General features: G+C 33.4%; 1 protein-coding gene across 12 annotated transcripts in view; it reads right to left on the bottom strand.

Moving 5' to 3' along the window:
• The window catches only part of Lclat1 (lysocardiolipin acyltransferase 1), a 233,340-nt gene that overhangs the window by 160,573 nt on the left and 56,988 nt on the right, over positions 1-15,779 (bottom strand). Inside the window, exons 5-6 of one of the 12 annotated variants that reach the window (XM_076832818.2) lie at positions 14,975-15,115; positions 4,488-4,569 (exon numbers count right to left, since the gene is read on the bottom strand). The exons of 10 other annotated variants lie outside the window; for them this stretch is intronic. The gene's annotated coding sequence lies outside the window, so the exon portion shown is untranslated. The remainder of the gene's footprint in view (positions 1-4,487; positions 4,570-14,974; positions 15,116-15,779) is intronic. One more of the 12 variants, XM_076832819.2, reaches the window with a different exon arrangement.

Raw genomic sequence — 15,779 nt, 5'->3', positions numbered from 1 at the left:
AAGGGGAAAGGGAAAGGAAAGGAGGAAGGAAGGAAGTTCCAAAACAGATAAATGTCTTCATAATGTTAGAAGCACAAATAATGTTATCCTGGGGAGTTATGGAGCAGGTATAGAAACTGGGCACAAGGAGCCTTCTAAGATTTTGGTAATGCTCTGTTTCTTGATCTGCTGTTGGTTACACTGGGAGTATTCGCTTTATGAAATTCTTTGAATTGTACACTTGTAATTTGTGTACTTGCATGTATATTTCAAAAATAATCAAAAAGTCATTATGTATGTACATATATTTAATGATGTTTATAAAAATAGTCATATATATACATATATACATACACACACATAAATGTTTGGGGTTTGTCTGTTTTTATGGTCCTGGGAATTGAACCCATGGGAGTTCAAACACTGAACTATATCCCCGATCTTTTCCTTTTATTTTGAGACAGGGTCTCACTAAATTTTCCAAGCTGGCTTTGAACTTATAATCTTCCTGCATTGGCTTCCAGAGTAGTCATTATAGTTATGTGTCACCTCACCTGGCAGTTAAATATTTTATAAATAATCCAATTAGGTATATGTAACTTACAAAAAGAAAATATAAATGGTCAATAAACCTAAAAAGAAAAACATTTTAAGTCAATGTAAATTAAAACAACAAATCACCTCCCCAATCTCAGAAGACTGGCAAAAGTGGCTTGTTCTGCCTTTGATGTTCTAGAAATTGTTGGTGTTCTTGCTTTCACAGCTGGAGGGAGTATAAAGTGATTAAGCCACTTCAGAGGGCAAGAAGCTTTTACAATTTTGAATATACCTACATCACAAATTCTTTCTTAGTATCTAGCCCAGAGAAATACTCAACTACACATGGAAAAATGTTTCATTGTAGCACTGTCCAACAGAAAAATTAGAACCATCAATGCTATAGAGGAATAATTAAGTAAACTGTGGTGAATCCAACACTAAGGGACACTACGTAGCAGCTGGGCAGGATGGGATCAACATGTATTTTCTAAAATGGAAGCTCTACAAGTATTGCTCACAGAAAAAGAATATGATACCAACTTTTGGAAGGAAGGAACCATGCTCCCCCAAACTCTTGAAACTATGTGGTTAATATAAATAAACAAACATAGATGAGCATGGTAGTACACACCTATAGTCCCAACTACTTGGGGGGGGCTGAGGCAGGAGGATCCCTTGAACATTGGAGTTCTAAGCTGGCCTAGGCAACAAAATGAGACTCTGTCTCTAAAAACAAATATAAATGTCCAGAAATCTGTCTACAAGGATCACTGCCTGCAGTAAGTATGGTCACCTCTATGGGACAGGGCAGGATATAATTGCGGATGGTGGTTCAAGGGAATAGAACCTTCCCCCCAATTAAATTTTTTCTTTTTCTTTTTTTTTTTTTTACTTTTACAGTAAAAAGAAAAGAAGTTACAGGGAAAAGTATAAGCACAGCCAAAATAAGTCACTTTACAGTAATCCCTATGTTTCCATGATCCTATAGTCAAAGCAAAAATAATTAAATTTTTGTTACACTACATTAAGATAGAAATAACCTGTACCTCTTAGCCAAATGATTGTTCACCATACTCCAAGCTCGAATTTTTACAAAGTAAAAACCACTAAAGACATTAACGGAAACAGGAATGATAGAGTCTCTCTTCGTTTTATCATTAGAAACTATACTGACACTCCAATGATCCTGGGTCTAACAAAAGTCACTCAAAACTATCACCCAATTTACCTAATAGCATTTATCTCACCCAATTTACCTAATAGCATTTATCTCCATTCACTTGAAGTTGAAGCTGTTTTGTTTTTCCCTGCATGAGACATGAAGCTAGCCAGTCAAATGTATAATTAAAGAACTAAGTGATTGATGCAGACATAAAGGCTGTCAAAGCAATCAAGGAGTATACTGAAACTAAATCCATCCATACAAAATGTTGCCCCATGAATATATAAATAAAGGTCATTTATGGATAAATAAAACTAGCAGACAACAGTTGTTTAAGAAGTTGCACAAGATACAATGGACATTTCTTATTACATCCCTGTTTCCCAATCATTAAAAACTCATACTTGCACCATCAAATAATAACCATCTTTAGGCAAGATACCAGGCAAAACAGTACAGGGTGTCTGTGCCCTCTTACGGCACATCTAGGTGAGGAAGACAAGAACAAACTTAAAGGTGGCAGTAAGGGAGAAAGACAGGAAAGCACATACTATAGGCCAAATTCATGAAAAAATTAGGAAATGTGATAGTTGGCAAAACTTAGAAGTTTAGAGCTAGAATAAAATCACTACATTTTAAACATTTTTTTGGTCTCAACATGTAATTCTCTCAGTCCAGCAGTGAAGAAACTGAGAAAAGAAAAGGTTGAGGGACCTAGTTTGTGTTCACATTGGCATAGCCAATTGCTACAGCATCTCCTGTGACCTCTAAGGATCCCAGAAGGCTAAGCCACTGAGAAGGAATTAAGACACAAACAAGGCCTGTGCCTAGAGGAAGGAAAGTGCTCAGTTCAGCTAAGACAGAAGGCATGAAGAAGCAGACCTCATGACAGTATTTTTTAAGGTACCCACTGTAAGGTGACTGGTTAATCCGGAAGGTTTTCCAAAGTCCAAGGGTCTTTATTAGGCTTTATCAATCTCCAAATTATTTCAAACAATATGAATTATAAATAGCAAAATTTTTTAATGAAATGTCACCAATATTTTTCTGCATAAATAGCAAGAACACCACATTTCAATAATTTCCTGTTACTAAACAACATTTCCCTATAAGACATTACAGTTAAAGCCAAATACACTTAACCTAAGAACAGTACCATATGAAATCATTTCAGGAAGGCAGATTAGGGATAACAGTTAATACCTCCTAGATGTTATTTAAGTGACTACCTTCCTTTTCCAAGGATTACAGTCCTCAAAATGTTACTAAAATCCTAGATAGAATATACCCAAATGAAATAAAAACATGTTCACATAAAAGTATGTAAATGAATGCTCATAGCAGCACTATTAATAATAGTCAAAATGTGGAAAAGCCCAAATATGTTTCATTTATTAAACAGATAAACAAAAGTTGTATAGCTATCCATAGATATTACAGAACAAGAAAAGGAATGAAGTACTGATACATGCTACAACATAGATGGATTTTGAAAAAACAATGATAAGTGAAAAGAAGTCAGTCAAAAATGTCCACATATTATAGGATTTCATTCATATGAAATGTCCAGAACAGGACAGGCTACAGAAAACAACAGCAGATCAGTGGTTCCCTAAGGTTGGGGAAAGGGGGATGCGGGGAATGAGAAACCACTACCAATGAGCACAAAGTTTGTTGAGAGGGTTTAAAAAATGTTCTAAAATTAGACAGTAGTGATGGCTGAACAATTCTGTGAATAGTCTAAAACCTAGTGACCTATATACTTTACAACTGTACAAACTATATAAATTATATATTAAAACAAAAAATTCATTAGCCGGGAGGTTATCAACACATGAATAACTGATTTTACCCTGAAGTCATGAATGCTGAAGGAAAGAGAATTACAGCAATAACTACCACCTTAGAAATTGAGAATAAGAAAATATGCAAGGAAAGCTGGAGAACAAAGGGGAGCCAGAAACTAAATAGAAGGAAATCACTGAAGAAATAAAAGACTAGTTAGACATTCATTGAGATGTTACCAATAGCTGTCCCTGTGTAATGACTATGGTTGACTTTTTCCCCTTCTACCTTCCCTTTATTTTTCAAATTGTATGAAAAGAGTACTTTTTTTTATATAACAACAAAATCCCAACAATATTTATTTTAATAGGAAATGTTAGAAGCCAGTATTTCTTATATTAAGAGGGTAGATGGAGCCCATCACTAATGCATATTATTAAGAGTAGGTTTAACCACTAATGAGAAGTATAAAATTTGAATTATATAATATTAAGGACACTGATCCAATGTTTTTCATAAATAAGGATTGATATTCAAATATCAATCTTTATTTTCTAAAATAAAATTACTGGCATTTGACTGGAATATATAAAAACATCACTGTTTCCAGGAAGCATCTAACAAGTGATGAGACTAGTGTAGCAGCAGAATGCTTTCCTTCATGAAATTAAAATATTTCATATTATAAATCTTCAAAACAACACAAACTTTCCACATTATTTCTAAGATCCATAGGTATATTATTACAGTTAATGAAAGACTTTTTTGTTACAGATTAATATTAACTGAATGAACATACCAACATTTTATCAAGTAAAACAATTATCATTCACAGTACTTATTCTTTTAATAGATATAAGCAAAATGAAGAAAATACTTAAATCAGTTTCTTAAAATCTATTGTGTTTTATTTATATATGACAGCAGAATGCATTACAAATCTTAATTCACATATAGAGTACAATTTTTCATATCGCTGGTTGTATACAAAGTATATTCATACCAATTAGTATCTCCATACCTGTACTTTGGATAATAATGATCATCACATTCCCCTAATCTCCATCATGTGGGATTAGGCCCCAACTTCCTTAATAATTCTCCTGTGACATAAGAATTAAAATTAAGAATCAATAAATGGGATGGACTCAAACTAAAAAGTTTCTTCTCAGCAAAAGAAACAATCTGTGAGTGAATAGACAGCCTACATCTTAGGAGTAAATCTTTACCCTTCACACATCAGATAGAACACTAATCTCAAGGATATATAAAGAACTCAAAAAGCTAAACACCAAAAAAACAAACAACCCTATCAATAAATGGGCCAAGGACCTGAAGAGACACTTCTCGGAAGATGATGTATAATCAATCAACAAATACATGAATAAAATGTTCATCATCACTAGCAATTAGAGAAATGTAAATCAAAACCACCCTATGATTTCATCTCATTCCAGATAGAATGGCAGCATTATGCATATACACAACAATAAGTGTTGTCGAGGATATGGGGGAAAAGGTACACTTATATACACTGCTGGTGGGACTGCAAATTGGTGCAGCCAATATAGAAAGCAGTATGGAGATTTCTTGGAAAATTGGGAATGAAACCACCATTTGACCCAGCTATCCCTCTCCTCAGTCTATACCCAAAAGACTTAAAACAGCATACTTCCAGGACACAGCCACATCGATGTTTATAGCAGCACAACTCACAATAACTAAACTGGAACCAACCTAGATGCCCATCAATAGATAAATGGATAAAAAAAAATGTGGCATATATGCACATATATGCAGCAATAAAAGAGAATAAAATCATGTAATTTGCAGGTATATGGAGGGAGTTAGAGAAGATAATGCTAAGTGAAGTTAGCCAATCCCAAAAAAACCAAATGCCGAATGTTTTCTTTGATATAAGGAGGCTGATTCATAGTGGGATAGGGAGCGGGAGCATGGGAGGAATAGACGAACTCTAGATAGGGCAGAGGGATTAGAGGGAAAGGGACTGGGCATGGGGTTATTAATGATGGTGAAATATGATGATCATTATTAAAATCTATTCTTAACATGGCACAAGGTAGATAACCCATAGATGTATTTGAGGGTTTGGTCCCCTAGAATTAATTGTAATGCTAAGTTATGTACATCTACTTTCCTGAAAAAAGAAGGCCTTTTATGAGAGGGGTCTGTAACTCAAGAGTTAATATACTGTTTCTACCAGGCATGACAGCACACACCTCTAATCCCAGCTACTCAGAAGGCTGAGACAGGAGGCAGCGTAAATTTAAGACCACTGGGTCAATTTAGTGAGACCCTGTCTCAGAATTAAATAAAGAGGGGTGTGCTGGGGATGTAGCTCAGTGCAGGACAGGGGTGGGAGATACAGAAACTACTACTTTAGAAAAACAATTCAACAGCAGCCTAAAATAGTCTTCTGGAGTCATTTTTAAAACTCTCATGAAACTACTGTGTAATTTTTTCATGAAACCGATTTATCAACTTAATAAGTATCAACTTAATGAGGTAGAACCAAAGACAAATAATATACAGTCACCATTCAAGATAATAACTGTAAGTTATAAGGATAAAAACCCAAAACATAATGAAGAAAAGGTATAAATGAGTGATCTTTACTTAAAAAATTATAGAATACATTATTACATTGTTTTATCTAAGATTTCATAATTATTATTTAATACCTCATAAAGGAAATCAAAAGATTTTTAATTCAAAACACTTTTTTCTGACTTATTCTGAAAAATTGTGATTGGGTTTCACTTCTTGTACAAAAGTGTATTTTGTTCAAATAACAGGGTTAATATCTGAAACATCTGCTTTGCTATTAAAACATTACTTCTGTGATCCATTTTTTCCACAGACTAGCAAAAATCAAAATAAATAACAGATGGAGACTGACCCTAGAACTCTCTTCATGTATTTTAAAATATTTCATGTAGCATGTTCTTACCATTAACAAATAAAAACATAAATGGAGAAATTAACATGAATGCCAATAAAAATAATTCATTTGGTAACAAAAGCTCATGATGCCTTAATAAAAAGGTAGCTGATATTCATAAGATTTTTTTAAAATTCTTTATAAGATCTACGAACCTAAATATGTTATTTGATGAAGCAAAGAAGACAGTTTTCAGAATAGTAGGATGTAACCATTAAAATATTATGAGAGACATCTCTGAAAATTCAATTTAAAAAGCACACTGCCTATAAAATCATCTATCATAGAAATTCATAGTTCAAAGAGGCATTAGAGATAGTGGTTTGAAAATCTTTTTGGCCATAGAATCCTTTCTTCAATAATTCCACCATGAAGACTCATAAAACAAATAAAAACATCAGATTTAATTCAGAACTGCCCCTTTACACTAGACCTCACTCCTCATATCTGCCCGACCTCTCCTCATTAGGGGATGTTAACATCATTTAAAACTAGCAGCCCAGGCAAAGCCTTGGCATCCTAGATGAGTTAATAGAGATCCTGGATTCCCTGCTAATAGTTTCTTTTCCTTTCCTTTCTATTAAGACAATCTCTTGATAGTTTGTTTACTTATAGAATCTTCATTTAAAGTTGGTCACAAAGGCTTTTTCTGCATCTATTGAGATAATCATGTGATTCTTGTCTTTAAGTCTATTGATGTGATAAATTACATTTATTAATGTCCAGTATGTTGAATCAACCTTGCATTCCTGGTATGAATCCCACTTTATCATTGTGCACTATCTTTTTAATGTTTTTGTATGCAATTTGCTAGTATCTAGGTTAAGAATTTTTGCATCTATGTTCATCAGGGATATTGGTCTGAAATTTTCTTTCCTTGATATGTCTTTGTTTGGTTTTGGTATAAGGGTGATACTAGCTTCATAGAAAGAGTTTGGAAGGGTTCCCTCCTTTTCTATTTCATGGAATAATTTGAGGAGGACTGGTGATAATTCTTTGAAGGTCTGATAGAACTCTGATGAGAATATGACTGGTCCTGGGCTTTTCTTTCTTGTAGGCTTTTGATGGCATCTTCAATTTCAAATTACTTGAAACTTATCTGTTTAAATTTTCTGATTCAATTTGGGTAGGTCATGTGTCTTTCAAAATTTGTGAATGTCTACATGGACATAATTATCCAAAGTACATGTATGAAGACTTGAACTGGGTGTCAACATACTTTATATATAAACTGAGATATGAAAAAATATGGTATATGTGTGTAATAAGAATTGTAATGAAAAAAAAAGTACATGTACAAAGGCATAAATTGGCGTGAACATATTCTATATACGAAGATATGAAAAATTGTATTCTATATGTGTAGAAAGAACTGTAATGCATTCCACTGTTGTGTATTTTAAAAAAAGTAAAATCAATAAAACCAAAAAAAGAAGACTTTGTATTTGATTAGATTTTCTATTTTATTCAAAATTGTTATTAATTATTGTCTGTATTTCAGCAGTGTTCATTGTGATATTTCCTTTTTTAATTCGAATTTTAGTACTTCAAAGTTTTCTCCCTCTCTTCATTAGTTTGGCTAAGGTTTTATCAATTTTATTTACTTTTTGTGTTCTCAATTTCTTGGATTCTTTTGTTTCAATTTCAACTTTGATTTTAAATTATTTCCTGTCTTCTACTGCTTTGGGTGTTGATTTATTCTTCTATTTCCAGGATTTTGAGATGTAATGCTGGGTTATTTATTTATTTATTTATTTATTTATTTTAAAGAGAGAGGGAGAGGGGGAGAGATAAAGAGAGAGAATTTTACTATTTATTTTTCAGTTATTGGCAGACACAACATCTTTGTTTTGTAGGTGGTGCTGAGGATCCAACCTGGGCCGCACGCATGCCAGGCGAGCGCGCAACCACCTGAGCCCCATCCCCAGCCCTGGGTTATTTATTTATTGACTTACTATTCTTTTAAGGAATGAACTCAATGGAATGAACTTTCCTCTTAACACTGTCTTAGCATCCATTTATGCTCAAAACACACACAAAAAATCTAGGGACAGTAGGAACATACCTCAACATTGTAAAAACTGTATATGCTAAACCTCAGGCCAACATGATTCTAAATGGAGAAAAACTGAAAGCATTCCCTCTGAAACCTGGAACAAGACAAGGATGCCATTTTTCAACATTTCTAATCAATATAGTCCTGGAAACTCTAGCAAGAACAATTAGAATTAAAAAATTAAAGGGATTCAAATAGGAAAAGAAGAACTCAAACTATCTCTATTTGCCAATGACATGATTCAATATTTAGAATGCCCAAGAACTCATCAATGAATTCAGCAAAATAGTAGGATATAAAATTAACCACCATAAATCAATTCCATTCCTATATATCAGTGATGAATCAACTGAAAGAGAAATTAGGAAAACTATTCCATTCACAATGCCCTCAGAAGAAAAAAAAAATTGGGGACTCAATCTAACAAAAGAGGTGAAACACCTCTACAATGAAAACTACAGACCACTAAAGAAAACTTTTGATGAAGACCTTAGAAGATGGAAAGACCTCCCATGCTCTTGGACAGGCAGAATTAACAATGTCAAAATACCATACAACCAAAAAATATTATACAGATACATTAATACAATTCCTATTAAAGTCCAAAATGACCTTCTTCATAGAACTAGAAAAAAGCAATCATGAATTCATTTGAAAAAATAAGAAACCCAGAATAGACAAAACAATTCTTAGCAAGAAGAGTGAAGCAGGAGGCATCACAATACCAGACCTTAAAACATACTACAGAGCCATAGTAACAAAAATGGCATAGTATTGGCATCAAAATAGACATGTAGACTAATGGTACAGAATAGAAGACAGGAAGACAAACGCATATAAATATAGTTATCTGATACTAAAAAAGGGCCAGAAACATTCACTGGAGAAAAGACAGCCTATTCAACAAATGGTGCTGGGAAAATTGGAAATTTGCATGTAACAAAATGAAATTAAACTCAAAGTAGTAAAGCATGCCTGGATTTAATTCCCAGTTTTAGAGAAAAAATACTGAAAAGTTTTGTTTTGATTTGGCTTTTATTTGAGTGATTCCTCAGGGCTGAACAGGGAGAGATGAGAATTGGACAGAGGACAGTTTGTGTGATATCTCCTGTCCCTGAGGTGTGTAGGTCTTTGTTAGGTCCAAGGAATTGAAATAAGATCCAGATTAGAGTTTTTACCCCACTGCAGAGTGTTACAATAAGAACACATTCTCTCTATAGCCCTGTAGAGGGAGGTTACTAGGTTTTTTAGTTAACCCTAGTCCACTGTATTTGCATATCACACATTACATACAATGTATAAATCACTTTCCTTTGACTCTTGCAGCAACATAAAGGTAAAAATATCACAGAAAGATGGGAACTTTACAGATGAAAAAATGAGTTTGCACACAAGGTCACAAAGCCAGAAAGTTAAGAGTCCCGGAGTTAACAAGTGAAGGTACAGGACATCCTCCAGGGTTACCACACAAGTCTCTGAATGTCCATCAACCACCACTACCCTAAAAAAGACCCTAAGAAATTGCATGAACTGAGAGTCTGTGTGCCAGGGCAGTCAGGCTGAGGGCACAGGTGCTGGTACCACCTTGAAGACTTCCCTTGGCCCTCATATTCATCAGAGTGGCCCCAACATCTAACCTACAGCTAGAGACAAGGTATAACTATCTCTTTTAAAAGAAAATTGTTTTCATATAAATTTTAGAAAAACCATGACACAAAAGTTTTGTGCCTACTGACTGCTCAGAGTAGTTCTCTAAGATTCAAGCTCTGCCAATAACCACGGGTGTGTGATACCAAGAACAGAATCCCAAGCCATTCCACATACCTCCTCTACCCTTTCACAGCCACCTTAACTTTCTTTACCAAAGAAATGAAAAGGTTTGGTTTAAATCAGTGGCTCTCAAAGGGACAGCATTACCCACTGGAAACATATTATGGCTTTTTCTTCTTCATCTTTTTTCCTTTTAGCATAATCATACCCTGCATTGTATTTTTTATTTCTCCATATTCCAGTTAGAAAGTCTACACTAAGTTTAAAAATATTGACTCATTTTAATTATGGGGCAAAAAATTTCATTAATTAGGAATTTCATTTCAGGATTCTTCAGGAGAACATTGGAAATATTTATTATAAAAGGGGGATTTTGGGTTACACAGAATTAAGAACAGAATAGATGATTTCAAAGCTTCCTTCCAATTCTTTTAACTAATTCTATGAATATTCTGAACACTAATAATGAGACAAAGAATACTGCTAAAGACGGTCTACATGAGAATTTGTGGGCAAGAAGAAAAAATTCAAAATCTGTTTCTGCACTTGATTAAATAATTAAATTTGTAGAAAAGCAATTGTATTCTACTGTCTCAGATGCTATATATCAGAACATTGTGTGGTTTATTTTTAAGAAAAGGATCAAAATATCAAAAAGAAAACCAATATAAGGTCCTTATATAAGAATATAGATCATGGGGCAGAAGTTTTACAAATTGAACATTCTTGTTGTAGACAAGACATAAATAAGGAACATCTTTGGCAAAAAGTCTCTAAACTACATTCAAAGATAACCCTTCTAGAGCTACAAGAGCAACAAACTCTAGGAAGATTAAAGTCTTTGGAAAACAGGAAAACTGGTTATCAGAAGAAAATGTCAAGATTATAGAAAACCATTTCACAACATATGAAGTCACTATGATATAAAGAAGTTTTAAAGCTATGGTTTTATATATGCTTTTTCCAGCTAAACCAAATTTCCTGTAAAGTGAACTTTTTCCTGTATAATGTTCTCATCTTGATGAAGTTACAAAAGTGCTCTAATATCATGAACTGCATCCTATTCTTAAAATGCTCATTAATAAGAAAAATAGTTGTTGTGAAGAAGAGAAAAATAGTTATATTATTGGGTAGTTTCCCAAATTAAAATATAGTAAATAGATAATAGGTCAGTAATAAGAGACCAATGATATGGTCAAAACACCCCAAAATAGATGAGGTTGGTTCTACCACTGACACATGACATGACCAAAGTAATTATCAAGATTATAAAATAATCCCTAATTTGTAAAAATAAGGGCCCTTACTAGAACTCAGTCAGTTTCTTTGTAGTCCCTTCCCTTTGTATTTATTGATTCTTTTGTTAAAACAGTTTTTCTATAAGATTATATGTACTTATCTAATAGAAATTGGGGAGAATTTGATATTCACTATTATTGCATTCTCTGACCTTTTGGCTATAGTTAGGTATCTTGCATAAAGGAAAATATGGCTATTCTAATTTTTATTCAGTTGAACTCAGCTTTTAGGAGAGATACCTTAAACTTGAAAGAATATATATTTCAGTACCTTATATATAGCTGACCGTGTTTAAGTCATTTAAGATTTAAGTTTTTTAACAACCTTATTTATAAAATTATATTTATAAACCAAAAATATAGGTTAATTTTAAATATATATGTATATTTTAGAAATTATAGTCTGTATCTATTTCTTAATAGGCATAGCTTTTAAAGTATATGCTTGTATCATTTTTTAAATCCGAAATAATAGAGTAATACTTTATTATATATTCCCACATATGTATATTTTATTAAAATTTATACGAAAATTATAGGTAAGTGATGATGTCCTTAGGAAAACAAAGTTTTTCTCTTGGGAAAGAGAAGTGTTGGTGATATAAATAAAAATAAAGTTTATATCTGCATGAACTAAGAAATATAAATGTAAAAGCAAAGTCGTTTTGGTAACAACCCAAATGTGAACAAGAGACAATATGTTCTTTAATATCTGTTAAATAAAAAATACTACTATCTAAAAAAAGAAAGAAAGAAAAGAAAAGAAGAAAGAAAACCAATCTTACAGTATGGGCTTTTAAGTTCAAAAGGAAGCCCTGGAGTTGGCAAAGAGTCACCCCAATCATCAAATCCCAAAATGACATTTATGAAATGGTCATAATATGAAATAAACACTAAGATAAAATGAACTAGATTTAGTGTATGCCTCTCTACCTCAAAATAGAAATCGATGACATATTTCCAAAAGAAATTATCAAAAACTATTAAAAAAGAAAGATGATGCTGAGGATCAACCTTCTCATGGAGAAGTGTGGAGTAGGGTTCCAGATATCAAGAGGACATGATATTCCTTTACCAAACCATTCCAAAAATTACTATACAATATTATTATATTATTTTAAAAAAATTGATTAAATGCTTACTGTAGGCCAGGCCCCTAAAGATACATATTTGATGTGTATGTGTGTATATATGTGTGAGTATGTATTTATAAAGACTAACACATATATATACATAAGTGTATATCAAAATATTTAATTTTCACAAAATCCTTCAAGATAAATGTCCACTTATGAGGAATATGAGGTTTTAAAACATTAAGTAATAAGGATTTCCAGAGATCAGAACCATGTGGAACAAAGTCTTTAAAAAGTAGCCTAAAAACCTGAGTTAGGGGAAAATTAAATTGTCAAAGATTATGTAAACTTGACTCTTTTAAAAAGAGTCCAACTAAGATTCACCTACCAAAAGAATCCAGCAAAGATTTACCTACCAACATACTATTATATATGAAACTGTTTTTTAAGTACCTGTTTCCTCTAAATGCTAAGCACTTCCAACATTATCCTACTGATATTTCCCATATTTTATCTTATTTGACAAACATTTTAAGATATTCATCTGATTTGACAGTCCCCATTAATCCAGTCCATGAAGGAAGAAATGGAAAATAGACCAGTGGTTGCTGAGGTACAGGGAGAAGATGCATCTATAAAAGGATAGCACAAGGGAATTTTCTGGAGTGAAGGAACTGTTCCATATGGTGACTATGGGTTACAAAAATCCACACATATCCGCACATTCACAGGTATACACCAAAAGACAAGTCAGCTGCATTCCTGAATAGCATGATTTAAACGTGTGTGAAACAGAATATTTCTCCCGGACTTTATTTTCATTCAATGACAGAGAGTATACTTTCAATTCATAAAATGAAATGACCTTGGGAGAACATCATGTCCTTTGCTACTTCAGTTTTTAATACAGATTCCAATGAAACATTGAAAATTATCTTTTTAAATATATTAATAAGCTATGTTGGTATATTAATATTTTTAAAAAAGGTTACTATAACAAAATTGGAAAAATCTATGAAAGTTACTACGTTCCAGATTTGTTTATAAGAGCCACAACATGAAAGTCTACATTAAGTAATTTATTAAGTCTCCACTCAGTAAGTAAACAGAAAATTCACTAAGTATTGATCTCCATAATACTCTAGATATTACTGTGTTCTTTTTAAACTGTCTTATTTCATTAAGCAATTTACCATGCCCAGAAAGAAGGTATCTTTCCAATTTTACAAAGAAAAAAACAGAGTTCAGCAAGTTAAACAAGTAGCCCACTGGTGCTAGAAAAAAGTAGTGAAACCAACAAAGCTAGACCTGTAAAATAAGAGAGAGTTATTATGTGCCCAGTAAATAAAAATATATAAATTCACAACATGTTAAAATTTTAAATGAAATTAACAAAGTCAATACAAAAATACTGATTTTTCATTTCTACAAACAGACCAGTATCAAGTATTAGGTAGGTGATATAAAATGCTTCTAACCAGGAAGTCTGAGATAATGCTAGCAAACCAGTTTCATGAACTAGATTTAACCAGCAATGAAGAAAGTAAGCTCTTCAGTATTTCATATTACCAAGAACTGAAAACATCTAGGATTTTAAGCCAATAACATAACTTATTAGTGTTGTTCACCTAATAAGCAGTAATTCAAGGGTAAAGTATCTGTGATATTATGGTATATATTTTTTAGGTTTCACCCATGGTTCCTGGCTCATAACTCCCTCCCTCCTGAATGCAGGTCACAGAAACTAGTATCTCTCTTCCTCAAATCAAGTCTCAGAAGTCTAATTGTGCCCCAACCTACTGCCTTGGAACTGGCCATAAAGAAATTCTCTGACCATTCTCCACAGTAGGTCATAGGAGCCTCCTCTTTTCAAAGGAGGAAAGAACACTGCAGCAAGAAGACATGAATCTGAATTAAGAAGACTTGCTGGGTTTCTCTATCCAGACTATTAATAATCATATCTATGAAACGAAGTCTGCACAAAAATTCCAAAAGACAGGGTTCAAAGAGCTTCTGGACACCTGAATAACTGGAGGTTCCTGAAGGATGGTACATCCTAAGAGAGCATGAAAACTCCATAACGCTTCCACATACATCACCCTATACACCTCGGCATCTGTATCCTTTATGATACCCTTTATAATAAAACAAGTTAACTGAATCCAAGGAGAGAGTTGTGGAAATCCCAATTTGTAGCTGCGAGGTCATAAGCACAGGTAAAACAACTTGGAGCTTGCACCTGGCATTTGAAGTGGGGGTGTTGGGTTTACATTAAGTCTTAAAGACTGAGCCCTCAACCTGTGGGATCTGATGCTGTTGGGTTTACATTAAGTCTTAAAGACTGACCTGTAGGATCTGATGCTATCTCCAGATACAGAGTGTTACAACTGTAGATTAGAAGACATCCAGTTGGTGCCTGCTACCAGATTGCTTGCTTGCTTGTTGGTGGAGAGAAATTCCCATACCTTTTGGGGTCACAGAAGTCTTCTGTTGAGAGTTGTAGTGTGAAAACAGAGGGGGAAAAAAAACAGATTTTCTGATACTCGTATCTCTCTGTAACTTTAAATTTCTTAAGGAATCCAAATTCCTATTCCTAGAACTCAAGGTGTTTCAGGGTCTTGAGTTGGTGGAATTTCCCACCTACTCAGCCTTCCTAACACTTTAAACAACTGAAGTCTTCCTGTGTCCAAGTTCAACTGATATTTCCTCATGTCTAAGCATTTGCTCATATACCCACTCCACTCCACCTAAGGAAAGTCAAGGCACCCTACAAGACCAGCTTGATTCTCAGCCTCTACTGTAACCCTTCCCACAGTACTAGTTCAAATCAGTTTCCTTCTTTCCCTGGAACTCCTGTAAGACTCATTTTCCATTCATCGTTATTGTATTGAGTTGATATCAAACCCACTATTTTTTCCTGTCTTATTTTTTTTAGAACAAGGACCTGTGTCATCTACTCTATCAACCACGGCATCTCACACCTAATGGATAGCCAGAAAATAAATAAAAATGTGTGTGTGTGTGTATACACATTTATATATATTTTTACACATGCTCATAGATGAAAATAATTAACAAGGTAACATTATTTTTAAATTTTGGTGTCCATTTTACACTTACAACATATTTATATATACACAAAATATATATA

The sequence above is a fragment of the Callospermophilus lateralis genome, chromosome 14 (genome assembly GCF_048772815.1).
Source record: "Callospermophilus lateralis isolate mCalLat2 chromosome 14, mCalLat2.hap1, whole genome shotgun sequence".
In the NCBI taxonomy this organism is placed as follows: domain Eukaryota; kingdom Metazoa; phylum Chordata; class Mammalia; order Rodentia; family Sciuridae; genus Callospermophilus; species Callospermophilus lateralis.
Note: the sequence above shows the minus strand (reverse complement) of the source record. Positions and strands in the feature narration are given on the sequence as shown.